The sequence below is a fragment of the Acinonyx jubatus genome, chromosome C1 (genome assembly GCF_027475565.1).
Source record: "Acinonyx jubatus isolate Ajub_Pintada_27869175 chromosome C1, VMU_Ajub_asm_v1.0, whole genome shotgun sequence".
Lineage (NCBI taxonomy): Eukaryota > Metazoa > Chordata > Mammalia > Carnivora > Felidae > Acinonyx > Acinonyx jubatus.
This window is the reverse complement of record NC_069381.1, coordinates 146,620,348-146,637,779: the sequence shown is the minus strand read 5'-3', so window position 1 is coordinate 146,637,779 and position 17,432 is coordinate 146,620,348. Positions and strand designations below refer to the sequence as shown.

At 35.0% G+C, this 17,432-nt stretch overlaps 1 protein-coding gene across 3 annotated transcripts in view; it reads left to right on the top strand.

The window, feature by feature from the left end:
• BAZ2B (bromodomain adjacent to zinc finger domain 2B) overlaps positions 1–17,432 on the top strand; it is a 317,724-nt gene that overhangs the window by 94,909 nt on the left and 205,383 nt on the right. The gene's annotated exons all lie outside the window — the stretch shown is intronic.

Sequence of the window (17,432 nt, the reverse complement as noted above, 5' to 3'; positions counted from 1 at the left end):
AAGTGACATCAGGGAGATAAAATTAGAATAAGTTCACACTGGCAAACTCTAAAAGACAAAATACCTATTTTCTTCAACTAAAATATTAATGGCTTGGGGATGTGGTGGGAGCAGTTACAGATTAACAGAGTTTGAAAGACATATCAGCCAATTCTAATGTATAGATTATATTTGAGTCCAAATTCAAACAAATAATTTAAAAATATTACAAGACAAAGAAATGTGTATACTGATTCAATATTTAATATGAAGGAATTATTGTTAGATAGTAGTGTTGGGCTGTTTTTTAAGCAAAAAGCATAAGTCTATCCCTAAAGACATAAGCATCTTTGTCAGAGGCTTGAAAAAAAGTGCTTTAACCAATCACCTTTTTTTTACTTGGCCTCTGAAAAAGGGGGTAATAAAATATTTAGTTCAATACCATTTATTAGAAATAAAATATAATTTTGTGATTAAAAAATTATTTTAGAGAGAGAGAGAGAGTGCAAGTGGTGGAGAGGGGCAGAGGGAGAGAGAAAGAAAATCTTAAGCAGGTTCCACACTCAACACGGAACCTGACACAGAGCTCCATCTCCTGACTGTGAGATCATGACCTGAGCTGAAATCAAGAGTCAGACACTTAACCAACTGAGTCACCCAGGTGCCCCAATAATTTTGTTATTTCACTAATGCACAGTTCTACAGAAATTTCACTATTTTATCATGCTTTCTCAATATTCAGTATTTGTTTTACAAAAATATAAGTGGTTGAAAAAAATAAAAATGAATATTTCTAGAACTTCTATAAAAATGATGATGATGATGATGATGATAGTCAACATCTGAGTGCTTAATTATGTACCACGTACCCTTTTATGAGTTTACTGTTTTAACTTCTTTTATCCTCCTAACTTCATGAGGTAGGTATTGTTATTATCCTCATTTAATAGTTGGGAAACTGAGCTGTAGAGAGGTTAAACAATTTGCCCAGACTTACCTTGTTATTAGGCAGTGAAGTTCAGAGTTAAAGCCAAGGCAGTTTGACATGGAGCCTGTGTCTTTACTGTGCTACATTGTTTCTCTTTTTGCCATGGTGCTCTTAATATTTATCTCCTTTATTTCATTTATTTGGGAATGTTTTAATTTCTCCTTCATTTTTAAAGTGTAGTTTTGCTAGATATAGAATCCTTGGTTGACAATTTTTTTTTAATTTTTAGTTTTTCTACCACTTCACATATATCATCTTAGTGCCTCTGGCTTCTATACTTTCTGATGAGAAATTGGCTGTTAATTTTATTGAAGACTCCTTATAAATGACAAGGTGCTTCTGTCTTGCTGCTTTCAAGATTCTATCTTGTCTTTGTCTTTCATCAGCTTGGCTGTGTGTCTTAGTGTGATTCTCTTTGTGTTTATCCTATTTGGAGTGCACTGAGCTTGTTAGATGTGTAGATTCATGTTTTTCCCCCAAAATTTGGGAAGTTTTCAAGCATATGTCTTCAAATATTTTTTCTGCCCTTTTCTCTCTTCTTCTTTTGAGACATCCATAATACATTTGTTCATTTCTCCATACTTTTTTTTTCTGTTCCTCAGACTAGATAATCTAAATTGACCTATCTTCAAGTCTGTTAGTTCCTTCTCATGTCTGCTCAGATTTGCTTTGAATCCCTCTAGTGACTTTAATTTCACTTCTTGTACTTTTTAGCTCCAGCATTTTTATTTAGTTCCTATTTATTTATTTATTTATTTATTCATTTAAAAAATGTTATTTATTTTTGAGAGAGGGTGAATGGGGAAGGCAGAAAGAGAAGGAAATGGAGAATCTCAAGCAGGCCCTGTTAGCACAGAGCCCCATGTGGGGCTTGAACTCACAAACCGTGAGTTCATGACTTGAGCCGAAATCAAGAGTCCAGTGCTTAACCAACTGAGTCACCTGGGTTCCCCTACTTCCTCTTTATAATTTCTATGTCTTTATTGATATTTTGCTCATGTATTATTTTCCTGGTTTCTTCTTATTCTTTGTCCATGGTTTTCTTTAGCTCTTTGAGCATATTTAGGAGTATGTTGGGCTAGTTGACCTGCCCTGCAAGAAATGGTAAAAGGAATTCTTCAGGCTGAAATGAACAGACATAGACAGTAACTAAAAGCCATACAAAGCAGTATAAAACTCCAGTAAAGTTAACTACTGGGGTTCCTGGGTGGCTCAGTCGGTTAAGCATCAAACTTCAGCTCATGTCATGATTTTGTGGTTTGTGAGTTCAAGCCCTGCGTCGGGCTCTGTGCTGACAGCTCAGAGCCTGGAGTCTGCTTCAGATCCTGTGTCTCCCTCTCTATCTGCTCCTACCCCACTTGTGCTGTGTCTCTCAAAAATAAATAAATGTTAAAAAAATAAAAAGAAATAAAAGGTAACTACATAGGTAAATAGGTAGGGAACATAGTGCTTTGAAGGAAAAAAAAAAGGTCAGTGTAGCTAGAGTACAGAGAACAAGGATTATGGTTTGAGACTAACAACCAGAAGATAAAGGGCATTGTAGAATAAGATGAGGTGTTTTCCCCCTTTACCTTAAGAGCAAAGAGAAATATTTGAAGTGTAAATTAAAGCTGAATTGTCAACAACCCAATATTAATTGAGGCTTGAACAAGTCACCTAAGATCGTACAGTGATCAAGCGGTAGAACAAGTAACATAATCTAGGATTGCCTTGATCCAATACTTTGACTACTGCATTTCTTATAAATACAAATGTAAGAAATATTTAAGAAATTTATAAGCTTGTGGGGCGCCTGGGTGGCTCAGTCGGTTGGGCGTCCGACTTCAGCCCAGGTCATGATCTCACGGTCCGTGGGTTTGAGCCCCGCGTCGGGCTCTCTGCTGACAGCTCAGAGCCTGGAGCCTGTTTCAGATTCTGTGTCTCCCTCTTTCTCTGACCCTCCCCTGTTCATGCTCTCTCTCTCTCGGTCTCAAAAATAAATAAATGTTAAAAAAAATTAAAAAAGCAATGTATAAGCTTGAGATCTCTGTGACCTGAAATTGTTCCTTGTTATTTCAATAGATGATAACAAAATGCTGACTATGTTTGGGGGATATGATTTTACTTGTTTCAAACGCAGTCATGGTTATATTATTTTTTTAGCTCTGCTTGTGACCTGTTGCTTTTCAGTAAATAGGTGAACCCATGATGCTCAACAGTGACCATTAGAACAAACATATATTTGATCTGTTGCTATGATTTCTTCTATTTTCATCTCCAGCCCACTAACAGAGAGTTAACAAAGGCTAATTGTGTGCCAGACAGATTCCAAGTTTCATTTTATCTTAGTCTTACTGATAATAAGTAACTGTTCCAAGTTGACATAATTAGTAATTGGTGTAACTGGGATTCAAATTCATACTTCTCTAAAGACAATGATGTTTCTACTATAATGTATTGCTTCAGAAAATATTCCCCATGAAAGAATTGTGAGCCATTCATTCAATCAATGTATTATGTGCTTCACATTCAGTCACTCATTTATTCATTTATTTAACAAACATTTATGGAATATTGACTTACATGCTTCCCCCCATCTAGCTATTGTAGATACTATGTAGATACTATGTCAGTAAGACAAATTGCCTACTGTTTACTTTTATTAAGTTTACTTTTCGGTAAGAGAGCAGAAGTAAATTAATACATAAAATATTTTGGGGACACCTGGGTGGATCAGTGGGTTAAGCATTGGACTTTGGCTCAGGACATGATCTTGCAGTTTGGGAGTCTGAGACTCTCATCGGGCTCTCTGCTGTCAGCCCAGAGCCCACTCTGGATCCTTTGTCCCACCGCCCCCTCTGGGCCCCTCCCCCACTTGTGCCTACTCACACACATGCTCTCTCTCTCTCTCTCTCTCAAAAATGAATAAACATTAAAAAATATTTTTAATAATTGGTAAGATCTCCTAAGGAGGGTGAAAGGTAAGAAAAATATGATAGCATATATGGGGGCTATACATATATATATGGGGGGTAGAATTGAGGGCAGTATACATATAAAAGTTGGAGAAGGCCTCTGTGAGGAGGCAACACTTGTATCGAGAAATGCATCACCAGAGGGAACCAGCTGTTCTGAGGAAATAGGAATCACAGTGCTGATGAGACTAGACCATTGCAAACTGTGGAGAAGGGGAAGGCATATGTCATCAAAACTAGTTAGAACTTCTTTCCAATGTGAAGAGAAGCCACTGGACGTTTTTTTGGTTGGCAGTGGATTTTATTTTCCTTCATATCATGTTTAATTTGAAAATGTTCCAAACTCAACTTTTCTCCTATTAGAGGCTTTTAAAGAGGAAGTCATGTATATATAGTACATTGGTGGCATTAAAGTAATAGTATAAATTCTTTGTGATTTGTATGAATTTATATTTTTGGAGGTATTCTGTTTTCTTATTCTTAAATTATATACTATTGCTATCATAGTTAAGAAGTTTCCATCATCTTAAAAGAAATTCATGGATATGCATTCTCAATAAACATTACATTGTGTCTTTTGAATTACTTAGTAAATTTATAAAGATGGGAAATATACTGATTGTATTCCCTTCTTTAGGAGTGTAAGATATAGTGAAGAAACAGACACACAAAGCAGTCATTATGGATGTGATAGATGCCATGACAGAGGTATATATACCATGTTTTTTGAATATAGAAAGGATGGTGTAATCCCTGGGGGTGGGAAAGGCCTCATCAAAATTTTTCATTCTACAAAGATTTCCCATCTTGCTTTTGAAGCATAATAGGGGCTAGGTATTACTATTTGAAAACAGATGCTTATGCTGCAAAAAATCTTTAGGATTTCCAGCTATATAGCAAAATAAATAAGTGGTACCTGACTTCGTATATATGAGAAAGTTGAATTTCTTTTCACAGTAGAGAGTGTAAAAACATTATGATGTTGTTACTGCTGCCCTTTTCCTGTTCTATTCTCTCTCACCCTTTATCCTCCAGTTTTGTAAGTGTACCTGAGGTGGGAATAAGATGAAATGTTAAAAGTTTTGAAGGAAGGCTTCATATTCATAGAAATTTTGGGAGTTGTTTTTGAGGGGGGAGGTGTGATTGTAAAAAGGGACCTTACTTTTTTTTGAGCTGGTGATTTTGAGCATTTGCTGATGGCCCTGTACTGGGAGCTTAGATCTTTCACCCACTCAAAATCCCAGCTAGATGTATAACGTTTCCCACCATAATATTAAGCAGGCCCTCTTAGAAATAAACTGGCCAGAATGCCATGGTATGAATGTCAGTACAATGGGAATGAGCAACATGTCTATAGCGAAAACTATGTGCTTTGTAAGTCTGTTGGTCAAGAATTAGAGGAAGGATTCTTAGAAAATTAAATTGTATGAAACCTAGGAAGATGCCTAAAGAGAAAGTACAAACTTAAAAACAAATGCAGAGTACCCGCATGCCAGGATATGAAGAGAAATGAAACCAGCACAGTGTGATTTAGAACATAAGTATACTGAGAGAATTGAAGGAACTGAAGGAGGCGGTGTTATTTCCTCCTTAGCAGTTAAATGTTCAATCAAAACAGTGCGGTGTTGTACAGAGTGAATATAAAAAGAAAAGTTAAAAGAAAAATACATCAGAACTTCAAGAAAGGGTAGCCAGCCTTTATCTAATAAAAAATGACCTTTAAAATTAATTGCAACAGAGTAATTCCCCCTGAAACCAGTATCTTCTTATAGAAGATGATTTTTAACATAGAAAAAACTTCATTAGACTGAGGGAAGATGACAATAGGTAGCTTGAACACATATAACATACTTAGCTTGCTGAGCATGGGTGGGCTAATTGCTGAAGGCCCACTAATTTGATAGAAAAATGCATTTTAAGAAAACATAAGCAAAGAAATAGGAGAGGGATGAATAGCAACAAAATTCTGGGATCTGGAAAGTGGACAGATGAGTAGTAACCAATTTAGCAGAGTGCGAGAACTGAATAATCAGCTAACAATGAGGATAGCTGGAAAAAGTGCAGTTTATACCTTTGGAAACCTTGAACACTCAGAAATGGTCAGTTCTAGGAATCTCTGGAAGGGGCAGCAGTAGTGGTGGGGTACAGTTATAGATACAAGTGAATCTTTAAATACAAAGACTGTATGAAAATACAAAATGTTTATTAAACATTCATTAGACATAAAAAAGTCCGTTTAACCAGTTATATTCCTCAGATCTCCTGTACTTAACACAGTTGGGTGCCTCCTTTACTCACTAGAAGATTGGAGGTTTATTGTTTATTCTCTGGGGTAGATAAAACTGAGGGTCTTTGGACTTAGGTAAATGAAACACCTTTGTGGGCAAGGGTATGGTAACAAAATTGAGTTTGAGTAAAGGCTTATTATATACTGAGTATTGTGATCTCCTAGTCACCTTTGCTAACTTGGGTCTTAAAAACCTAAAGATAAAAACATCAAAGGGATTCTCAAGTGAAATGGCTTAACCAAGTCACCCTATAGTGAAATCCGCAGTTGATAAGCCTCATACAGCTTGACAGAGTTTCCACTTAAGGTTTTAATGTTCCATTCTATGATTGGATAGGCAAGGGTCATCAGACATTTGAGGAAAGCCTGTGTTAGAAATGACAGAGACCTAAAAAAGATAAGTAGGAAAAAAATGAGATGAAACAGAAACTCTACAAGAGGAAGAAAAATTAAATAATTATTATAATGAATATTTTTAGAGAAGAGAAAACAATATATCCATGTTGCAAGAGTTTGCTATAAAAAAATGAATGGGCAAAACCCAGAAAGCTCTCAAAAGTTAAAATATCAAATGAAAAGCTTACTTAGAAGTATTAGAGGATAACATTGAGGCCATCTCATAAAAAATAGATAAGAGGAAGTAGAAAACAGCAGAGAGATCATTGTAGGACCAAGACAGAAGGTACAATATGAATTATAGGAGAGAGAGAGAAAATAAATAATTTACATATAATATGTACACACATATATAGAGAGAGGGAGAGAGGGAGTAAGAGAAGAAAAAAATTGAGGATGATATCTGTAATAAGTAATTATAGATTTTTTTCCCTCATACTAAAGAACTTTGGCATTTTTAAAATGTTCTTAACCCTGGTGTACTTTTCTCTTTTCTCCTTGGAAAAAAACTTGATTAAGTCCTGTTTGCCCTTTAAAAAAAAAAAAAAAAAAACTTTTCTTTTTATTGAAGTGAAATTCATATGACATAAAATTAGCCCATTTACAAGTGGACAAATTAGGGGTCCCTGGGTGGCTCAATCGGTTAAACATCTGACATCCGCTCAGGTCATGATCTTGCAGTTCACGAGTTCGAGCCCCACATCGGTCTCTGCTGCAGTTCGGAGCCTAGAGCCTGCTTCAGACTCTGTCTCTCTCTCTTTCTCTGCCCCTTCTCTGCTTGTGCTCTCTCTTTCTCAAAAATAAAAAATAAAAAATAAATTAAAAAACGTGAACAATTTAGTGCATTCACCATGTTGTATCCTGTCTATGAATTCACCTATTTTGAAGATGTAAGATCGAATAATACATATATGAAGCCTTTGGTTTCTGGCTCTGTTCACTTGCCTTGAAGGTTCATCTACCTTGTAGTAGATATCAGTTTTGATTGTTATTTGTATCTGAATAATATTTTATTGTATGTGTATAGAACAATTTTTCTGTCTGTTCATTGATGGAGATTTGGGTTGTTATCACTTTTTTGAGTACTGTGAGTCATGCTGCTGTGAACACATGTATATACTTGCACTTGAGTGCCTCTTTTCAGTTCTTTTGAGTATATATCTAGGAATGGAATTGCTGGGTTAGATGTTAATTCTTTGTTTAACTGTTAGAAAATCCACCAAATCGTTTCCCCCCAGCTTTCCTCCCAGCAATGTATGAGATTTCCAATTTCTTCATTTCCTTGTCAATATTTGTAATTTTTAGTATTTATTTATATAGTATTACAGCTATACTAGTGGGTGTGAAGTGGTTTTGATTTGCCTCATTGTGGTTTTGATTTGCATTTCACACATTGCTAATGATTTTGAGTGTCTTTTCAAGTGGTTATTGGCTATATATATATATATGTATATATACATATATATATATATGTCTTCTTTGGACGTTTATTCAAATCCTTTGTCCATTTTTTAATTGGGTTGTTGTCTTTGTGTTGTTGTGTCTTTGTGAGTTGTAAGATTTCTTTATCTATTTTGGATATTAGACCGTTACAGTTACGTGATTTGCAAATATTTTTTCCTCTTCTGTAGATTTTTTTCACCTTTTTAAAAAAATATTAATTTTTTTTGAGAGAGAGAGAGACAGAATCTGAAGCAGGTTCCAGGCTCTGAGCTGCCAATACAGTTGTCAATACAGGCTCGAACTTACAAACCATGAGATCATGACCTGAGCTGAAGTCGGATGCCTGACCAGCTGAGCCACCCAGTGCCCTATCTTTTCACGTTCTTAATAATATTTGATTTATCTCCCAGATTTTAATTCTTTAAAATCCAGTTTATCTATTTTTTTTCTTTTTTGTTTGTGCTTTTGGTATCATATTTAAGAATCCACTGCCAGATCCAAGTTTGTGAAGATTTACCACTATGTTTCTTCTAAGATTTTTTTTTTTTATTATTTCACTTATGTTTAGGTCATTAGCCCATTTTTTATACAATTTTACTTTTAAATATCTCTACATCCAACAGCAGGGGCTCAAACTCAAAACCAAGAGTCACATGTTCTACCAACTGAGCCAGCCAGGGTCCCCAATCTATTTTGAATTAATTTTCATATATATTATGAGATAGGGGTCCAACTTAATTTTTTTGCATATAGATATCCAGTTTTCCCAGCACCATTTGTTGAAGAGACTCTTCTTCCTCTCACTGAATGGTCTTGATGTTGTTGTCAAAAATCAGTTGGCCATAGATATTTGTGTTTACTCAATATGTGTACTTTTAGTTTTATGCCATTGGGTCTATAGGTTTGTCCTCACACCAGTGCCACACTGTTTGATTGCTGTAGCTTTGTAATAAGTTTGAAATTGGGAAATGTGAGTCCTTCAACTTTGTTCTTCTTTCATAATATTACTTTGGTTATTTGGGGCCACTTGCAATTCCACATAAATTTGAGGATTAACTTTTCTATTTCTGTAAGAAAAAAAAGGTTGTTGGAATACTGGTAGTAATTGCATTGAATCTGTACATCACTTTGGGTAGTGTTGCTATCTTAAAAATACTAAATCTTAAAATCAAGCATCAGATGCCTTTCCATTTATTCAGGTCATCTTTCATTTTTTTTTAAAGCCATGTTTTGTAGTTTTCAGTGTGGAAGTCTTTCACCTCCTTCGTTAAATTTATTCCTAGGCATTTTGTTCTTTTGGATGCTATTGTAAATGCTTTCTTAATTTCTTTTTTGGATTGTTCATTGTTGGTCTATAGAACCCAGCTGATTTTGTGTGTGTGTGTGTGTGTGTGTGTGTGTGTGTGTGCGCGCGCGCACGCACGCATGTTTGTGTGTGTTCATCTTGTACTCTGTAAAATTTTGCTGAGTTTGTTTATTAGTGCGAGTAGTTTTTTTTTTCTTATCTTTGGGGTATTCTGTCTTTGGGAACATGTCATCTGCAAATAGCGACAGTTTTACCTTTCCAATTTGGGTGTCTTTTCCTTCCTCCCTTCCTCTCTTCCTCCCTTTCTTTCTTCCTTTCTTCTTCTTTTTTTTTTCCCTAATTATTCTGGCTAGAACTTCCAGTTGTGAAAGCAATCACTCTTGTCTTCTTCCTGATCTTAGGGGGAAGGGTTTTGGTCTTTTATCATTTAGTTTGATATGAAAAACAGGATATGAAGTGGCCTCTGTGCTGACGCCCCCACCTAAAGACATCTTTTTTTTTTAATATAAAATTTGCCATGCTAACCATTTCTAATTGTAAATTCAGTAGTGTTAAATATATTCACATTGTTTGTGCAACCAGTTTCCAGAACTTTTCATTTTGCAGAACTGAAACTCTGTACCCATTAAAGAAGTTTCCATTTCCTCCTCCCTGCATTCCTTGGCAACCACCATTCTACTTGCTGTTTCTGTGTTTTGACTACTCAAAATACCTAATATAAGTGGGATTATACAATATTTTCGTTTTGCTGAATTATCACTTTATGCCCTTACGTATGGCATAAGAAAGTGGTCCAGTTTCATTCTTCTGCATGTTACTGTCCAGTTCACTCAGCACCATTTGCTAAAGAGACTGTCTTTTTTCCATTGGATATTCTTTCCTGCTTTGTCAAAGATTAGTTGGCACTTGTTTGTAGGTCCGCTTCTGGGTTCTCTATTCTGTTCCATTGATCTAGGTGTCTGTTTTTGTGCCAGTACCATACTGTCTTGATGATTACAGCTTTGTAATATAGGTTAAAGCCCAGGATTGTGGTGCTTCCAGCTTTGGTTATCTTTTTCAACATTTCTTTGGCTATTTGGGGTCTTTTGTGGTTCCATACAAATTTTATGACTATTTGTTCTAGCTCTGTGAAGAATGCTGATGATATTTTTGATAGGGATTGCATTGAATGTGTAGATTTCTTTGGGTAGTATAGACATTTTTACAATATTTGCTCTTCCAATCCATGAGCATGGTATGTTTTTCTATTTCTTTGTCTCTTCTTCAGTTTCTCTCATAAGCTTTCTATAGTTTTGAGCATACAGATCTTTTACCTCTTTGGTTAGGTTTATTCCTAGGTATTTTATGGTTCTTGGTGCAGTTGTAAATGAGATCAATTCCTTGATTTCTCTTTTTGCTGTTTCATTATTGATGTACAGAAATGCAACCAATTTCTGTACATTGATTTTATATCCTGCGACATTGCTGAATTCACATATCAGTTCTAGCAGTTATTTGGTGGAGTCTTTCAGGTTTTCCATGTAGAATATCATGTCTTCTGCAAAGAGTGAAAGTTTAACTTCTTCTTTGCCAGTTTGGATGCCTTTTATTTTGTTTTGTTGTCTGATTGCTGAGGCTAGGGTTTCCAGTACTATGTTGAATAATAGTTATGAGAGTGGCCATCCCTGTCGTGTTCCTGACCTTAGGGGGAAAGCTGTCAGTGTTTTCCCCACTGAGGATGATATTAGCTGTGGGCCTTTCATGTATGACTTTTACGATGTTGAGGTATGTTCCTTCTATTCCTACTTTCCTGAGGGTTTTTTTAAAATTAAGAAATGATGCTATATTTTGTCAAGTGCTTTTTCTGCATCTATTGAAAGGATCATATGGTTCTTATCCTTTCTTTTATTAACGTGGTGTATCACATTGATTGATTTGCAAATATCAGGAGCCCAGGAATAAACCCCACTTGATCATGGCGAAGAATTCTTTTAATGTATTGTTGAATTCAGTTTGCTTGTATCTTGTTGAGAATTTTTGCATCTGTGTTCATCAAGGATATTGGCTTGTAGTTCTGCTTTTTAGTGGAGTCTATGTCTGGTTTTGGAGTCAAGGTAATGCTGGCTTCGTAGAATGAGTTTGGAAGCTTTCTTTCCATTTCTATTTTTTGCAACAGTTTGAGAATAATAGGTATTAACTCTGCTTTAAATGTCTGGTAGAATTGCCCTGGGAAGCCATCTGGCCCAGGACTCTTATTTGTTGAGAGATTTTTGATAACCAATTCAATTTCTTTCCTAGTTATGGGCCTGTTCAAATTTTCTGTTTCTTCCTGTTTGAGTTTTGGTAGTGTGTGAGTGTCTCATTGTTTTTAATCCATTTGCTTTGTCTTATTTTAAGCATTTTATTGTGGTTATTTTTGAATACTGAATATTGGACTTACTAGGCAAAATAAAGAAGGTTTATTTTTAGTCTTCATACCCTTCAAGTAAAATAAAGATGTATTTTTTAAAAAAAGATGTCATCTTGGAGATCAAAGTCTGTGAGTACATGGAAGTATTTTTCCAAAGAATAAAAATTTATCATACTCTAGTATGTGCAGTACCTGCTAATTATATTATATCTTCAGTTGACTATAATGTTAAGTATTAAGAGTAATAAACTCTGGGGGCCCAACTGGCTCAGTTGGAGGAGCATGCAATTCTTGATCTTGGGGTCGTGAATTTGAGCCCCACGTATGGTGAAGAGATTACTTAAATAAATGAAACTTAAAAAAAAGACTAAGAAGCTCTGATATGCTGTTTTAATTATTTTTAAAATTTATTTATTTTTTAATGTTTATTTATTTTTGAGAGAGACAGAGACAGAATGCGAGTGGGTTAGGGGCAGGGAGAGAGGGAGACGCAGAATCCAAGGTAGGCTCCAGGCTCCCAGCTGTCAGCACAGAGCCCGACACAGGGCTCGAACCCACCAGCCACGAGATCATGACCTGAGCCAAAGTTGGATGCTCAACCAACTGAGCCACCCAGGCGCCCCTTTAATATTTATTATAAGCACACTTAATGGAAGAAATGAGGCAAGTTACTAGAAATTAAGTTCTCTCTTTTGTATGTTTGTTAAATTTACTTTCTTGAAAAAATTAAAATTGTTGGTAAATTTTAAAATTTGTTTTGGAATACAAAGTATTTTAGAATTTGATATAAATTGTAATATAATGTTTAGAGAAAAATTTGTCTCTTTTGTTTGTTTGACACCTACTAAGAGTAAATTTTATAAATCCTCCATATATTTTGAGTCATGACATCATAATAAATATGAAGTTTTTATTGAAATTAAAATAATTGTTGTGCAAAAATAACTATGAAAAAGGAATAAAAATTTTAATTTGATTATGGCCTCTCTTGTTAAAGGAAACATTCTAAAAATATTTTCTCCTTTAACCAAATTTCATATCCATTACATCTTTCTGTTTATGCTTCAGGATTTATCTTCCTTTGAATTGATGTTAAGGAATGAATTTTTTGGTATGTGGGTTAGTCTGCATCAAAAGGCAGTTTTTAATTGTTCACACAAGTTCATTTTATCTCATTAATAAAGTTATTACATGCTTAAACATGGAAACTGTATCTTCTTTTGCCTTTCCCTTAGTGCCTAGTAAAAGGTATTTAATGAATGTATTAGCTAATTATTAATTCAGGATCAAAACTGCAGGGTTAGTTCTGAAATTGCTTCTTCTGTCTTTGGTTTTGGGGTGGTTGTGTCTGGGGTTGTGGGGTTGTAACTGTTAGGTGGAAATAACCATTCTTATTATTTTTGTATGAAGTACTTTTATTTCATATGTAAAAAATGCTAAATCTTAAATCAGTTAGGATTAATACTATTACAAAAGATTGCTTGCCTCTACAACTTCAAGTTTGTTCAGAAATTAAGATGCATATTATATACAAAACTGAAAAGCATCTTAAAGTCATATTAAGTCTAGTGCTTTCATTTTGCAAAACCAAACCTTAGAGCGACTGGCTCTATGTTACACGGCTAGTTCATGGCAGAATCCAGCATCAGTGTCTAATTCCCAGCTCAATGTTCCTTTTCAATAATTAGATGACTTTATTTCTTTTTAATGTATTCTATTTTTTTCACATTATTTTAGAAAGAGGATCACATTTCAGAGTTATTTCTGTTAATAGTATCACCATTTTCCACATCATTGTATGAATCCTGGTATCATGTTGGATTGTTCTCCTTCCTCTGACTCTAAATCAAAACTTGAAAGTGACTGTGCTCTGGCTTCATTATGGCCTCTACCCTTTTGCCTTTGTTGTTTTCCTTGTGTTCCTACCACCACCCTATTCGGTCATGTTTGGATGTTTCTCTAGCTTTTCTGTCTCCAGTATCATGTCTCCTCTTCTCACTCAATGCAGGGAACATTGCCGCATTAACACATGGGAAATCATGATTTCTTTGTCCCACCTTTATTTATGCTGTTCCTTTTTGGGGAAGTTTCTTTTTCTAAGTCCGCATATATAGTTAAATATTGCACATCCTTCAGTACCAAACCCAAATCTCATTTCCTTTTTGATATGAGCCACATCTACCTAAATAGAGTGCCACTTAAAATCTTGGGCCAGTTAGTGTCTGTAATCATTTGACATCTAGACTCATGGATCCTGTTATAGAGTGCTAGAGCAGCAAGAGACTTTGGGTATTACCTAGTCTAGTCACCTCACTTTACAGTTGGGTAAGTACTTTGTCTAGAATTAAATGGTTAATATAAGCACTTGGAGGGTTCAGAGCCAAGATATAAATAGACTTCAGTCTCCTAACCTGTAATCCAGAATTCCTTCCTGTGTATCACACTTCCTCTCACTCTAAAGTACCTTGTCTTCTTAGACGATTTTTTATGAGTTCATTTATAATTTCCCCTTCTTGAGCCCAGGAATCTTACTTGAAACTTTTTTGTACTCCCCTTAATGTTTTGCATATAATAGGCCTTAACACAATCTTTGTTTTATAGAGAATTATATTCAGATAAAAGTAATATTGTAAATAAGGTTATTTCCATTTTTATACATGTTAATGACCAAGGATTATACTGCTTTTATTTAAAAGGGATGGAAGAAGAGTTTTGAATAGTTCTTGGAAGTTTGCATCTAATACTTTACTAAACAAAAATAGTAAGAAATAGCAAGATATAACTGAAAAATTCTCTGGGTCTCTTTTAATTGTTACATAGATGGGTTTCACTTGTTACAATGTGAAGAACATTGATTTAAGTACAAAACTAGAAATTTTATCAACATTTCTTCATTGCTTTAGTGTTTTCAGTTTCTAAGGAAATATTTTATGTGAAGCAATTTTATAGCAGATTGTATTAGGTGTAAATATGATGTAGTTTTGTTGTCTTAGTTAGTAAGCCATTACTGAACACTCCCTAGCACAGCCTTTTCAGGTTTCAAAGTTTTATGAATATATTTGATTTAGAACAGGTAAGTAAAGCAACAAAAATTAGAGCAAATATATACACTTTAAAATTCTCTTCAAGTCTGCATAAATAAAAATGGTACATTAGAGGGAAGCTTAAATACCTATCAGGTGAATAAAGCATGGGCTTCATGCTTACAGTTGGGGATATATGTATCATTTGCTTTAGATGTATTACAGAGGTGATGTCAAGGTGAAAGCAGGCTTGCAGAATAGTCGGAAATCATTGATATTCTGACTTAGAGGCTGTAAATGGCTCAGTGGCAGATGGAGTCTTTGTCAAGGAAGAAAAATGGCAGCTTTGGAGCATCATAGATGTTTTGCTAGCAGCTCAGCACACAGGCTGTGACCTTCTAGTGTTGAGGCGTCTTTCTTATGCTCTAATAAATTGTTCTCAGCTTTTATTCACCTAAAGTAGATAAACAGTACTTATCATATTTCAGTACAAATTGAGGTGTTTAATTATAGAGAGACATAAATATGTTTTATTATCTAGTTTTTAAAGAAGTAGCTTTTAAGGGAATGTGCATTTCTTGCTATCAAAAGTATTTCTCAGTTAACAAGAAAAACAATAGAGATTAACAGGAAAAACAATTGTATAGGGTCATAGAATATTAAAGCTAGGAAGTATATTAAAAATCCTAGACAAACTGTCATTTTACAGATGAAGAGACCAAGTCTCAGAGACTGTGATTTAACCAAGGTAACCAAATGAGTTCATTAAAAACACTAGGTAACTGTTAGATTATTTCTTGTATACATATAAAATACCTTTAATTATGAAGGTTAAAGAAACTACTCTCTCTGAAGAAAACTTAGAATACCACAACATAGGGGCACCTGGGGGCACAGATGATTGAGCGACTGACTGACTCTTGATTTCAGCTCAAGTCATGATCTCACGGTTTGTGACTTCAAGCCCTGCAATGGGCTCTGTGCTGACAGTGTGGAGCCTGCTTGGGTCTCTCTCCCTCTCCCTCTCTTTTTGCCCCTCCCAACGTTGTACCTTCTCTCTCAAAAATAAAATAAATAAACTGAAAAAAAAATCACAACATATACCTATTTACTCATGACAGCTGTGTAAGAGTACATAATTTTAGAGACTTTTATTTACTATTCAATTGCACATGTTTTCATTGGAAAGAATTCAAGTTTTGTGATTTTTAAAAAAGATTTATTTTGAGGGAGATAGAGCTGTGTGCGCAGGAGGGAGGAGAGGCAGAGGGAGAGGGAGAGGGAGAATCCCAAGCAGACTTCACCTTGACAGTGCAGAAGCCAACCCTGGGCTCAGTCTCACTAACCATGAGATCATGACCTGAGCTGAAATCAAGAGTCGGACTCTTAACCGACAGAGCCACCCAGGCACCCCTATGGTTTTTTATGTTAGTCTGCATCACTAGATTGCAGTATAGAAAAATTTTAATTGAATGGAGAGTTTATACTGGGTTATAAAGTTATATATGCATGAAATATCTTCTTAGTCCTTAATAAAAACACATTTAAACAATATTTTGTTTAAACCAGAACCTATTCAAATATATTTTTTGTGTTGACTTGAGTATTTTTAAAAGTCTGTTCTGTTAGAGATGTTGCATTTGATATTGAAAATATGAATATTATATTAAATATTAAATATTTAAGGTTTTTATAGATTTTTTTATTGAGATATTTTGAAAAACTGTTGCATGTATCCATGAGAATTTCTTCTATTTTAGTGGAATATATATCCATGAGAGTATTGTCATGTATAGTATGTTCAATTGGACAGCTGGCCTATATTAAAGTGTACATCATGACTAAAATTACAAGTGGAAGCATCACACACTTAAAACCTACCAAAGCATTTGACAATTGCTAATGTTATAGAAATGAATTACTGTATATTACAGCAGAAAAAGACCCTTTGCTTTAGAGGGTCAAGGTTGCTACATTCAGTGCTTCCAGTTATAGTCTTTTGTAAGCCAGTATCTAAAGAAGCACAGTTAAAGGGAAATTTGACAACAATTATACAGAATGATGCCTGTGCATTTTCTAATGATAAAATTATACAACAACTTTACAGATGTGTTTGGTTAGTAGAAAAATTTTAAAGGTTAGTGCTGAAACTGTGAGAATCTTGAATAAGTGTTTGGTTTTATTTGTAAGTTTTGTTTGGATAAAACTGCTCAGACCTTGTAGATAAAATGTGGACATGAAAAATATTAATTGTTAACATCATAAAGAAGAATACTATTCCTATTTTTTTTCAATATATGAAGTTTATTGTCAAATTGGTTTCCATACAACACCCAGTGCTCATCCCAAAATGTGCCCTCCTCAATACCCATCACCCACCTTCCCCTCCCTCCCACCCCCCATCAACCCTCAGTTTGTTCTCAGTTTTTAAGAGTCTCTTATGCTTTGGCTCTCTTCCACTCAAACCTCTTTTTTTTTTTTCCTCCCCTCCCCCATGGGTTTCTGTTAAGTTTCTCAGGATCCACATAAGAGTGAAACCATATGGTATCTGTCTTTCTCTGTATGGCTTATTTCACTTAGCATAACACTCTCCAGTTCCATCCATGTTGCTACAAAGGGCCATATTTCATTCTTTCTCATTGCCACATAGTACTCCATTGTGTATAT